This window comes from Hevea brasiliensis, chromosome 1, assembly GCF_030052815.1.
Source record: "Hevea brasiliensis isolate MT/VB/25A 57/8 chromosome 1, ASM3005281v1, whole genome shotgun sequence".
NCBI lineage: Eukaryota > Viridiplantae > Streptophyta > Magnoliopsida > Malpighiales > Euphorbiaceae > Hevea > Hevea brasiliensis.
In genome coordinates, this window is record NC_079493.1 from 13,607,913 (window position 1) to 13,619,605 (window position 11,693).

At 33.2% G+C, this 11,693-nt stretch overlaps 1 non-coding gene across 1 annotated transcript; it reads left to right on the top strand.

Moving 5' to 3' along the window:
• Positions 1 to 6,488: 6,488 nt before the first annotated feature.
• Positions 6,489 to 6,596, top strand: LOC131169552 (small nucleolar RNA R71). The gene has a single exon (XR_009140485.1). It is a non-coding gene; the product is annotated as a small nucleolar RNA R71 (small nucleolar RNA).
• The last annotated feature ends 5,097 nt before the right edge of the window (positions 6,597 to 11,693 follow it).

Sequence of the window (11,693 nt, forward strand, 5' to 3'; positions counted from 1 at the left end):
CGTGCCTAGAGTTTAACTACATAAATATATGCATATAAGTGATGCATGGGCATGCTTGAACATATAATAATATCGAAATTACAATTAAAATTAATATTTTACTCACAGACTTGACGACAATCACTGTGGCTGGGCGGAGGAAGAAGGTCGTCTGGCCACACGACAATTTTATTACAATCATTTAATAAATTTGACTCAATACAAACAAAGAAAAAGACCAATACGTCCTAAGTCGTGCCGAAAATCCGGCAGAGTCTCTCCTATACCTAGGACCTACCCAACCTGCAAAAGGGCTCAAAACACACTTCTATATTCACAATCCATATATCCACAAATCAATCACATCACACAGCCCCTCCTGGGCCCACCAAATCAATCATCCATCACAACATGTAAAATTTCAATTTAGTCCCTATCATTAACCATTTTTGCAAAAACTGCCCAAATAAGCTCTAAAAATTCTAAAACTTTGCCCCGCGGTCCTTAGCAATATTACTAAGCTATTGCAAAAAGAATCATAATTTTCTAAGCTACCACGAATATTTTATGGATTTTTAATCCTATTTAAGCACTAGAAAATTACGAAAAAGCAAGGTTCGGGTTTACCTTTGCCAATTCCGACTTCGGGAACGCGCTCGGGACGTCTGACAATGGGGGGCTAGCCAAAACCTCGGTCCAATTCGGAGACTCTTCCAGCAGTGCATGTCGGCGAATTTCGCATCTTGGTCAATCGCCTAATTTCCGCGAATCGAGGATACCTACACGAAGCCCATAACACGGGGGTTAGTACATAAATTTTTCAGAATTTTCTAAGCTCATTAAATGCTCAGAAAAACACTGCGAAGTTCCGTGGGACCCACCGAAAAACGGTGTCGGAAAAATTTGAAATTTATGTCGCCGCGAAGCTCTCGACGAGTGGAGCGTGCTGGTACCCTCGGTTTTCTCGTGGAATTCACGGTTTTCGAGAAATTTAGCCCAAAAGTCGAAATGGGCTAAAAACTTCCCGAGCAAAAATTGGACAAACTGCTCGATAGATTTCGGCGTTCTTGGTGTCTATGGAAAGCTCTCGCCGAGTAGATGATTTTAGACACAAGACCCGATCCAATTGGTGGCCGGATCGGCCGGATTTTGGCCGGGGAAGCCGAAACATCGCTCGTGCGAGGGAGGGATATCGCCGCTTTCCGCCGCTTAGAGGGCATGCTAGTGGCCAGAGGTCGGGTGGTGGCGCCTGGGTGGGGTGGCGGAGGTGGTGGCGTGGCGGGGAGGAGGAGGAGAGAAAAGAGAGAGAAAAGGAAGAGGGAACGACACGCGCGGGAGGAAGAAAAAGAGAAGGGAGCCGGTCCGATTCGACCGGTCCGATCCGGTCCGGTTCGATTCGGCCGGTTCGATTCGAAATACAAAATTTTGAATTTTTTACTCTGCCTCGGGATCGAAAACGAGGTCCAAAAATTTCGAAAAAATTCCAGAAAACTTAGAAAAATACGTAGACTCCAAATATATTTTTAGTTTTGCCACTTGGTCTTTAAATTAATTTTTAAAAATCATCAAAGTTTATATTTTCGAAAAATCGAACCCGATTTTTAAAATCCGAAAAATCTCAAAAAAATTCCTAAAATTTAAATAAAATTAAAATACCAAAAATGCTCATAAATTTAAAATTTTTGGGGTGTTACAGAAAAATTCTACTCACAAGGTTAGTGCACTAAATAAGTTCTTTTCCTTCTTTAATCTTTGCAAGCATGTTAAATCAAGTAGAAATTGCATGAAATCGAAAGAAAACCATGAGTAAATAGAAACTCTAAATTTTGACAACCATGAAAAAGTTTGAGAATTGTGGGTTTTTGATGAAATTAAGTGGTTTGTTTATGTTATTGATGAGTATAGATGATGGATAAAGTGATTAGTATGAGTTTGGTATAATTGGAAATTTAAAGTTAGGGTTTTGGTGAAAATTTGGAAATTTTGTATATGGAATGAAATTGATGATGTTGAGATGATTTATTGACCATTAGAAGTGCCATGTATGTTAAATAAAGTTTGGGAGTTGGAGGAATTGAATTTGGGAGTGTTGATTTTCATGCAGGATTTTCGGACTTATGAGTCCAGTGTGATTTTTGAGCCATAACTAGAGTTGTGTTGCTCCAATTGGTGTGAGGCTAATTGGAGAAGAAACTAGGGTCATAATGCCCCATTTTTTATGAAGAAACCATACCAAAAAACTATCCCTAACCTGGCCTAAAATTGCTTTGAATTCGGATAACCCTAATCTGGCCCTGGAAAAATGACCAAATGAATAGTAAATGTTCAAATGGCCATAACTCACACTAGAAAGGTCAGAATAACCTGATTCTTGAACCATTGGAAAGCGTAAACATAGGAGCACATTTTTCGTGCAGAACATAGAACCCAGATCTGCCTCTAACCAAGTCAAACTGTTAGCACAATTTAGATCAACAAAACTGTCTAGAACCAATATGCCCAGAATTTGTTTGACATAGGCTACCCGACCAGTTTTGGCAAAAATGCCATAACTTGGTCTATAAAATTGCAAATATAATGAAACTAATGCTAAAACTTTTATAAGACATAGATATACCATATTGATGTTTTGACTAGAACCCAGAACCCAAGGGAACTAAGTCAAATTATTAGAACAAGTTAGTACACCAAATCCTGGAATTTACTTCAACTATCACCTGAGCCCAGAACATAATTTATACCATAAATTTCACTAGAAAATCCCAAATGGGATGACTAAAACTGTTCTGGAAACCTAAGAGATAGGGCTTCAACTTTTATTCATAAACGTTTCTCAAAATTTGAGTGTAAGAACCCTAAAATGGGAATAAAAAACAATGACCTGAATATGGAATCCTGTAGACACAGGGTACCTGAGTCCAGGCCAGTTAATTTGCTATAATTAATTCTACAAGATCTAAAAAATTGTAATTCAAAATTTTGAGTAATCATAAGGCATAGGGTAACAACTTCTATGAAGAACATTAGACTTAAAAGTGACTGTAACATGTCCAATTAATTAGACGAAGATGGACTCCAGAATCTGCCTGAATCTGAACCCAGAAAGAGACTAGGAACCAGTTGTGGTTATTTAACCATAACTTGAGTTCTAAAACTTCAAATGACATGAATAAAAAAGGAAAACAAAGACAAGACATAGAAGAATAACTTCCATGAAGAAAGTGTAGCCAAGCAGCGGCCACATCTTAGCCAATTTGATAGATAAAATTAAGGCACCAGTTTTGAACCTATGTTTTCATCATATATGAAAATGACAATACTATAAATATGTATAGTACATGACATAAAATAATGAGAGTGATAAATACATAAGTTATATGAATATGTACTTGGGACTCATGTTCCCATTATAAATGACATGAATATGTATATGGGACTTATGTTTCCCATCATAAGTAACATGAAAATGTTATTAAATACAGCTAGCACATGGTATGGAACTATAAATACTTAATAACATTAATTTGCCCAAAGTATACCTAGACTTATGCATATAGCTTGGATTGATTTGTATACCAATTATGGACTGCAGGTTGCAGTACTGCCCACAGGAATGATCATTGATATACAACATCTGTCTGATATGGTTATTCTATAGGCTTCATGCCTGCCCGTTGGCCATTGTGCCTATTATGATTTCTGGCTTTATGCCTGCCCGCTAGCCTTGTGCCTGACGTGACAGATGTATATATGTTAGACATATGGATGTTTAACTAGTATATTCCCGTGTATCCAGTCTTTATAGTCTGTCATAGGTTACTTGGGCATAGATATCAGTAATAAATCTTAAATTTAAGTAAGTACATGAAAAGATCACAGGTATAAGTAATAAGACTGAATATGAAATAAATGAACAAAAAAGATCCCGATTAACTTAATTGCTTCCAAAGTTCTATAAACATGTAAAAGATTATAAACTCATGAAATCTATATTTCTTTATAAAGTTATACTTGGAATAATTATTTTAATTGTTTAGCTATTTTTATTTCAATTTATGCACCACTAAGCAATATACTTAGCGCGTTGGTTCTTATCACGCGTAGGTACGAAAGACTAGTACCAACAATAGCAGCAGCAGTAGAGCTTAGACAAGATTTTGATCAGATCTGCTACAGTGTAGATTGTCACCTTAGTAGTCCGTTTTGTTAGGGCTCATGTAAATTTAGATTTTGCATTTTGATCATTGTACATAAGTAAATGTTTTAAATTATTTTAAGACATGTAATTAAATTTTGGATTGTATATAATTGTACATTATTGTATGTAATGTTATGTGAATGAAATGAAAGTTTATTTTCTTAAAAATTTTATGAGTAGTGATATGATATGGTACATGAATAATTGGTATGAGAAATGATATGATGAAATAGATATAATTGATTTTAGCAGATAAATAAGAAAACCCGCCATGCACTAATGAAACAGGGGAGACCCTGTCTAGGTCTCTACAAAAATAAGATGTGATAAAAAAAAAATTTTTTACACGTAAGATAATATAATTAAATAGACAATTAAATTAATATTATACACAGCAAGATAGGATAGGGTGCTCCGGGATTGAATATAGCACACCTTGCTCGACTACACTGTAGACGGGTGAGGGGTGTTATAGATTTAGTGAAGGTTAAAGGGTGTTTAGAATACTAGAAACTTTTTTTAGCGATTTTAATTCAAGGAAGAACAAAGATTTCTTCTTGAATCAAAATGAACAAGTGAAGAGAAAGGGGAGAGAGATGTTGCTATCCACCTTGAGAAGAAAAAGAGAAAATTTGTTTTTCTCTTTCTTCCTTTTCCTCTTTTATTGTAAAGTCAAACCTCACTTACCCTAGCCACATGTCACCATAAGATCCCATCTTACTTTTTAGTTGACTTAATCCTATGGAGCCAAGTGTCAAGCTTCATTCAAATGATGAAAAGTGGTCTTCCATTATAGGAAGACAAGTGGCAAGATCATATGATGCCATGTGTCAACATCTCATGGTGCCACATGTCACCATATGATTTAATCTTAATTTTAATTATTTTTAATTTGAGTTCTCAACTCAAAAATAATAATTTATTCTCTTCAAATTAATTTATATCAAATATAAATTAATTGATCAATTAATCTCCATTAATTAATTTCTCACAATTAAATTCATATTTAAAAAATTTAAATATAAATTTAATTCATGCCATACATCCAATAACCTACATTTGGTTTTAAGTCATGCTAGGGACCTTGCAATCTAATTGTAAACCAAACCTATTTAATTAATTAATTAAACTCTTTAATTAATCAATTAAATCACATTTTACTTAGTGATTAACTTGTGTAAATGTGTGACTTACTAGGCTCATTACTTATTGGCAATGATAAATAATATTATCTCATAATATCATTAGAACTTTTTCTTATCTTAAATAATTTCTCTAAATCATTTCAAGCACATCATAGATCATGGTTGACACCTAGCATAGCATGCCATGGCCACCCAATTAGTAATAAGGAATACCTTAAATGAACCTTTAATCATATGTTACCATACACTAGAATCTCTCCGTTGTAAAATTTCAATTCTAGCTGGAGTCATGGTTAATGTCAAACTCCATTCGCTATGAATATTATGTTCTCTTTTAATTCCAATTCTTGATTAATTAGATTTTCTTGTCAGAAATTCTTTTCTGACTAAATCTATCTGTCCTGGCCAGGAACTTAAATCATCAAGAATAATTAAATGAACATAGGATCTCATCCCTATTTACTTAGGGTAATGGATTCCATCTTGATCAATACCTATCTCCATATATAACTAGTAGGAGCCAACACATGCCCATATACCTATACATAGTACAAGTATCAAAGCAGTATCAAACTCAAACCACCTATATACAAGATAACTGTGTTACCTCAGGTCTAAAGATTATATGCACTGATATGATATATGATAATGCATTGACAAGAGTAAACTCCATGTGCTTGTCATAGGCGTCACCGGTTCGGCCTATTTATCATGTATAGGTGCCTATCATGTTTGTTATAAGGCATGAGACTCACCTCTCTATCTTATTTATATCTCATATAAATACCTTGGGAACAAACATGATTACAATCTTTCTGGATAAGTCATGTCCTTTGTGAAGTATCCTCGATTATGAACCAATTTATGATACTTTGTTCTAGAAATACTGTCACTCATATTCTTAACAACTTAAGAATAGAATTTCTAATAAAATATCAATGGACCTTTTCAATTGCACATAAATAGATTATGTAAATGGAAAAGTAAAATTGCTTTTTATTAATACAATGTGTACAAGATACATACAAAATGATATGCTCTAGGGCATACTACTAACATTATTTTCATGCTTCATTATAAATTCCCCTCCAGTTTGAGCATCAATGATTCCTCTGTTGGCAAGAGTAACATTAGTGTAAAAATTTTAATTTATCATCCATTTAGGAATGGCATGATGTGGACATTGTCTATCGAACTCCTTCCATCTCATCCAAGAATCATAAAGAGTCTCATCTTTTCTTGGTCTAAAAGCAGTCATTTGATTTCTCAACTCTTAAGTTTTTCTAAGTGGAAAGAATTAAGCTAGAAATGCATTAGTAAGCTCATCTCAATTTGTGATAGATTTATAAAGAAGAGAATCCAGCCAATCCAAAGCTCTTTCTTTCAAAGAAAAAGGAAATGGTTTAAGCCTTGCTGCATTATCAAACACTCTTGGTTGCTTTTGCATATCACAGATCAAAGCAAACTTCTTAAGATGAGTATGAGGATTTTCTGAAGGATGACCCCAAACTAAAAACTTTGAATAATTTGAAGTACCCTAAAATCCATCTTGTAGTTGTTTGCATCAATTCTTGGTCTTGTAAAACTCTCCCTCAAGTCATCAAAGCTAGGGAATGCATGGTTCATCATACTTCCCCTAGGCAAACTAGCATTGACAATTTCTTCCCTATGAGCATCATTCTCATTATTCTAATTATCTCCACCATTACCACCAATAAAAATTCTTTCTTCAGCCATTTCTATTTCAACTTTAGCTGCTCTCAAAGCTTTTTTTTCTCTTTATGGTTTCTTTTTTGTTTGCTCTATAAAACTTCTCAATTTCAGGATTAAATAGAAGAGATCTATCACTTGTACTTCGAGCTTTCTCATAATAGATTAAAAAGTACCTCAAAGGAACAATCAAACACAAAATAAAAAGATAATATAAAAATAAAATCTATAAATAACAAAAACAATCAAGAATTCAATCTTAAAAAAATAACTCCCTAGCAATGGCATCAAACCTTGATGTGGACTAACTGCAAGTGCACGGGTCATTCAAATAATATAGAAAATAGATATATTTTCCTTAAAGAGTTATTTTATAAATTGAATTTTTGATATAAAATGAACTAAATTAAAATTGAAGTTAAATAAATGAATAAATGAAACTGAGAATCTGAAGACTAGAATATGAAAATGCAAAGTTCAATGCAATAATTGACTAATTCAAATATTGACTAAATAAAGAAAATAAGATTTACAAAATGAAATGAGGCAAAAATGGAGTTAACAAGCACTTTAAATTAAAATCACAATTAACAAATGGTAAAGGATGATTTTGGAGTTAGGATTCATATTCAAATCAATTTGGGATTTTTCCTAGTTAGCCCAATTTATATGGCTTTAAAGAAGATTAATTTTAAAATCTTTTGAAATCTCTTTTGAGTGAAACAAAGAGTGCCTTTCTTAATTAAATTCTACTTTTATAGAGTTTGAAATCAACTAAGACCCGTTAAAATCTTTAATCAATCTATAAAATTATCTTAATCCTTAGTCTATTTCTAGATCTAAGTTAATTAAGTCTAGTTTCTTAACTATCTATCACTTGATTTCTCCTTTTAGTTCTTCAGTCAAGGATTATAAATATAACTTAATGGGATCCTACACTAAGCATGTCATAAAGCATATAAGAAATGAATAAAACTTCATAAAATTCATAAATCTGGACTAACTTAGTTCAAATCTACAAAATAACTCAAATATTATATCTCTAACTCCAGAATCTTAGAAAACTACTCAGAATCCATGTTTACTATAGGAGATTCTAGGTAAAAAAGGAATCAAACATGAAAAACAAACTAAAACTGAAGAAACCCAATGATTGGAATGAAGAAATGGTGAAGAAGAAGAAAAAGAAGAAGAAGAAGAATTTAAGCTTTTTTCCATTAGAAATGGTGTGTGCCTGCTACTTTCTCTCTCCTTCCTTTAAAATATTTCTTCTTACAGCAAAAATGATATAAGGAGGCTTAAATATCTCCTGACAAAAAATTTATAATAGCCTAAAAATGGTCTAGAATGAGGTTATTGCACGTCTGTAATGATTTGCCACATCATCTAAATTGCATGAAGTTCCATGGCTGGGACTAGGCTTGTACAAGATTTTATATAGAATTTGTAACACCCCTATTTGTATAGCCTGGTATATTTCACTATTTTGGTGACCGATGTCAGTCCGAACAATTAAGGAGATTAGAACCACATATAAGACAACTAAATAAGCCATAAATACAAATAATTAGTAATTGTCAATTAGTTAAGTATGAATAAGAAAAACAGAATATAAGAAGTTAAATGAGCCGATAGTCACAGCGATGGGTGACCTTCTCGGAAAGGATTGCGAAGTCGATTTAAACTCGAATTTCGAACCGTAAAATGTGACGCCTCGGTCCTTAGGACTATTACGAACATTGTGGAGAGAATATCATGAAAAAGAATTGTTAAGCCAGTCAAATAATTAGGTCAGGGAGCCGAAAGAAATATTGAATTATTTGCAAATCGGGTTGAACCGACGAGGGGCAATTTGATCAATTGACCTCGAGAGCTGACTCTTGACCTAACTGTCAAATAAAATCAGAGAAAAAAAAATTTCGGAATCGAGAATTAAATTAAAGAACTAATGGAAAAATAAAAAAAATAAATAAATAAAAAGAAAATTGAAAAAGTGAAAAGAGATGACATCATGCATGACATCATGCATGATGCCATAAATACTATAATTAAAAATTTATTTAATTTGATTTATGGTCTTCCATAAGACTAAATTCATAAAAGAAAAAGAAAAGAAAAAAAAAGACTTCATCTTCTTAAAAAAAACGTGAACCATCTCTCTCTCACCCTCTCCCTCACCAAACTCTATTAAAGCTCATTTTGAGCTTGAAGAAACCCTAATTCCCACCATAGAAACCCTACTCTCCATCACTAAATCTTGTAACTAGACCTTGATAAGGAGATTTACAACAAAAAGAAAAAGAAAGAAGAAGTTTGGAGAGGTGGAAAAATTCTGCATAAGGTTAGTAAACTAAACTTAATTTGTTAGTTGATTTAATTGTGTTTATAGTTGAATAAACTTAGAAATCCATTTAAAATGAAAAGAAAACATCTTAAGGGGACTAAAGGGAAATTCAGCCAGCATGTGTGGGGGTATGATTTTCATGGGTTTGATTGAATTAGAGATGAATATGAAATGATATCAAGGAGTTGAATGATTATGGTTATATGCTTTGAATTAGCTAAATGCAACAAATTAGTGAACTAGGGTTTTGGACACTTAGGGTTTAGGAGGCAAAAATGTGAGAATTGGTCAAATGGTATGTTTGACCTTGTTTGAGATGAAAAATGGTCATTTGTGACCAATTGAGATGTGTTGGAAATGTTAGAATTGAGTTTAAATTCGGATTGAAAATGGTCAAGCTGCAGGCAGCAGGACCAAGGTCCCTTTGAGGGACCAAAACTGAAAATTTACAAGTCCAATTGGTATGACACCAATTGGGAATGAAAATAGACACAAAACGGAACATTTTTCATTTAGAAATCGTGCCCAAAAAGTGACCAAAACCTAGTGAACAAATTGACCAAATCCGGATTTCTGCAGTCTGACCTGTACAAAAATGACCAAATGAACAGTGTTTGTTCATTTGGCCATAACTTGGGCTAGGTAGGTCTAAATGACCTTAAATTTTACCAGTGGATAGCTGAAATATAGACCTAAAACTTTCATGAAGACCACAAACCCAAATTATGCCCTTAACTAAGTCATTTGGCCACCCAAAGTTGGTGACCTAAAACTGCCAGAACCAATTTGGTGCCCAAAAATCTGGGTTAAGTTCAATCCGGCAGCCATGATTCAAATGGCTATAACTTGAGCTACAAAACTCCAATTGGAGTGATTCAAAAATGAGAATAAAGTTAAAACAATAGGGAACATTTTCTATGAAGAAAGTTTTGCTAAATTCTAACAGAAAAATGACCAATGGAACAGTGCAACTTAAGATACCAAAACTGGAAATTTGCAAATTTGCCTAAAAGACTTAGAATTTGAGTAAACAACCAAAACCAACAAATTTAGTGACCAAAATGTGGTATGTGAGTGAAGTTGGAATTCCCATACCTATTAAGCCTTAGAAAGTCAACAAATTGACTTGAATAGTATCATGAATAGTAACCCCGAAACACAAATTTTAAAGAATGTCAAGTTTAGCACATTAGAGCTAGGTAAAAGTGAATTTAAATTTATTTTTGAATTTATGCTAAGTTATGGTGCTGAAACACTATGAAACTGTGTGTTTCAGTGGAAAGGAACACCGGGAAAGAACCTGAGGAATCGAGTCAAGGCCAAAAGGCGACTCGCTTAAGGTTTGTGCACAACGTATAATTTCTGTAAATTATCTTCTGCATATTGTTTTGAATAATTTGAAATATTGAATTGTGACATTATTATAATGAAGTATTTATGATGCTTTTGATTTAAATTGTTGAAAGTTATTTGTGTATATTTGAGATGGCATAAATGTTTAGTAAATTGTTAAGATAAATTTTGAAACCACAGTGTCATGACCATATATTTGAACACTTTACTAGCATGACTAGTGGGGGTAATCAATTTCGAATTTTGATTCCTTCTCTGGCTGAAGTGTTGAGGTGTGTGCCAGTAGAAGAAGAAATTGAATGGATATCCATATATTTGAGCTAGCTAGCCTTGTGATGTGACTTCTCCTTAGCCTCTAGCTATTGAGATTATATTTGTTTCGAATGGCATGATATAACTGTGGATTTTATGAAATGTGTTTTGATACTTCGAAATGAAATTGTTTGGATTAAAATCTTATAATTCATGTTTTGTATTTAATTCTCATGTTCAGTCCAATTTTTAAATAAATATGATTTACATTCTGCATAAAGATTATTTTAGTATGTTGTGCACCACTGAGTCCTAGTACTCGATGATGGTATTATTGCCGCAGATTTAGAGACTAGAGGAGCAAGCAGATTGAGGAGCTCCTCGCTTGACGCTTATCCGTATAATTTATACCGATCAGAAAAATTTATTTTGATGTATGTAATGTATGTAAAGGTATGGACATGTAAAACTGGTATTGACCAGTTTGTAATAAATTTTAGTTTGAATTTCTCTTAATGTAAATTTTTGTAATGATGTATATAAATTGTTTTATTGTTAATGAAATATGAATGGAAGTAATTTGTTTTAAATTGAATGAAATTGATTAATGGTATTTTGTTAATTGTTGAATATTGGAAATTGTGGATTTGAATTTTTGAAAATGGATAAATGATGTTGAAATTAATTGGGATGATTATGAATTTGAAGAAGT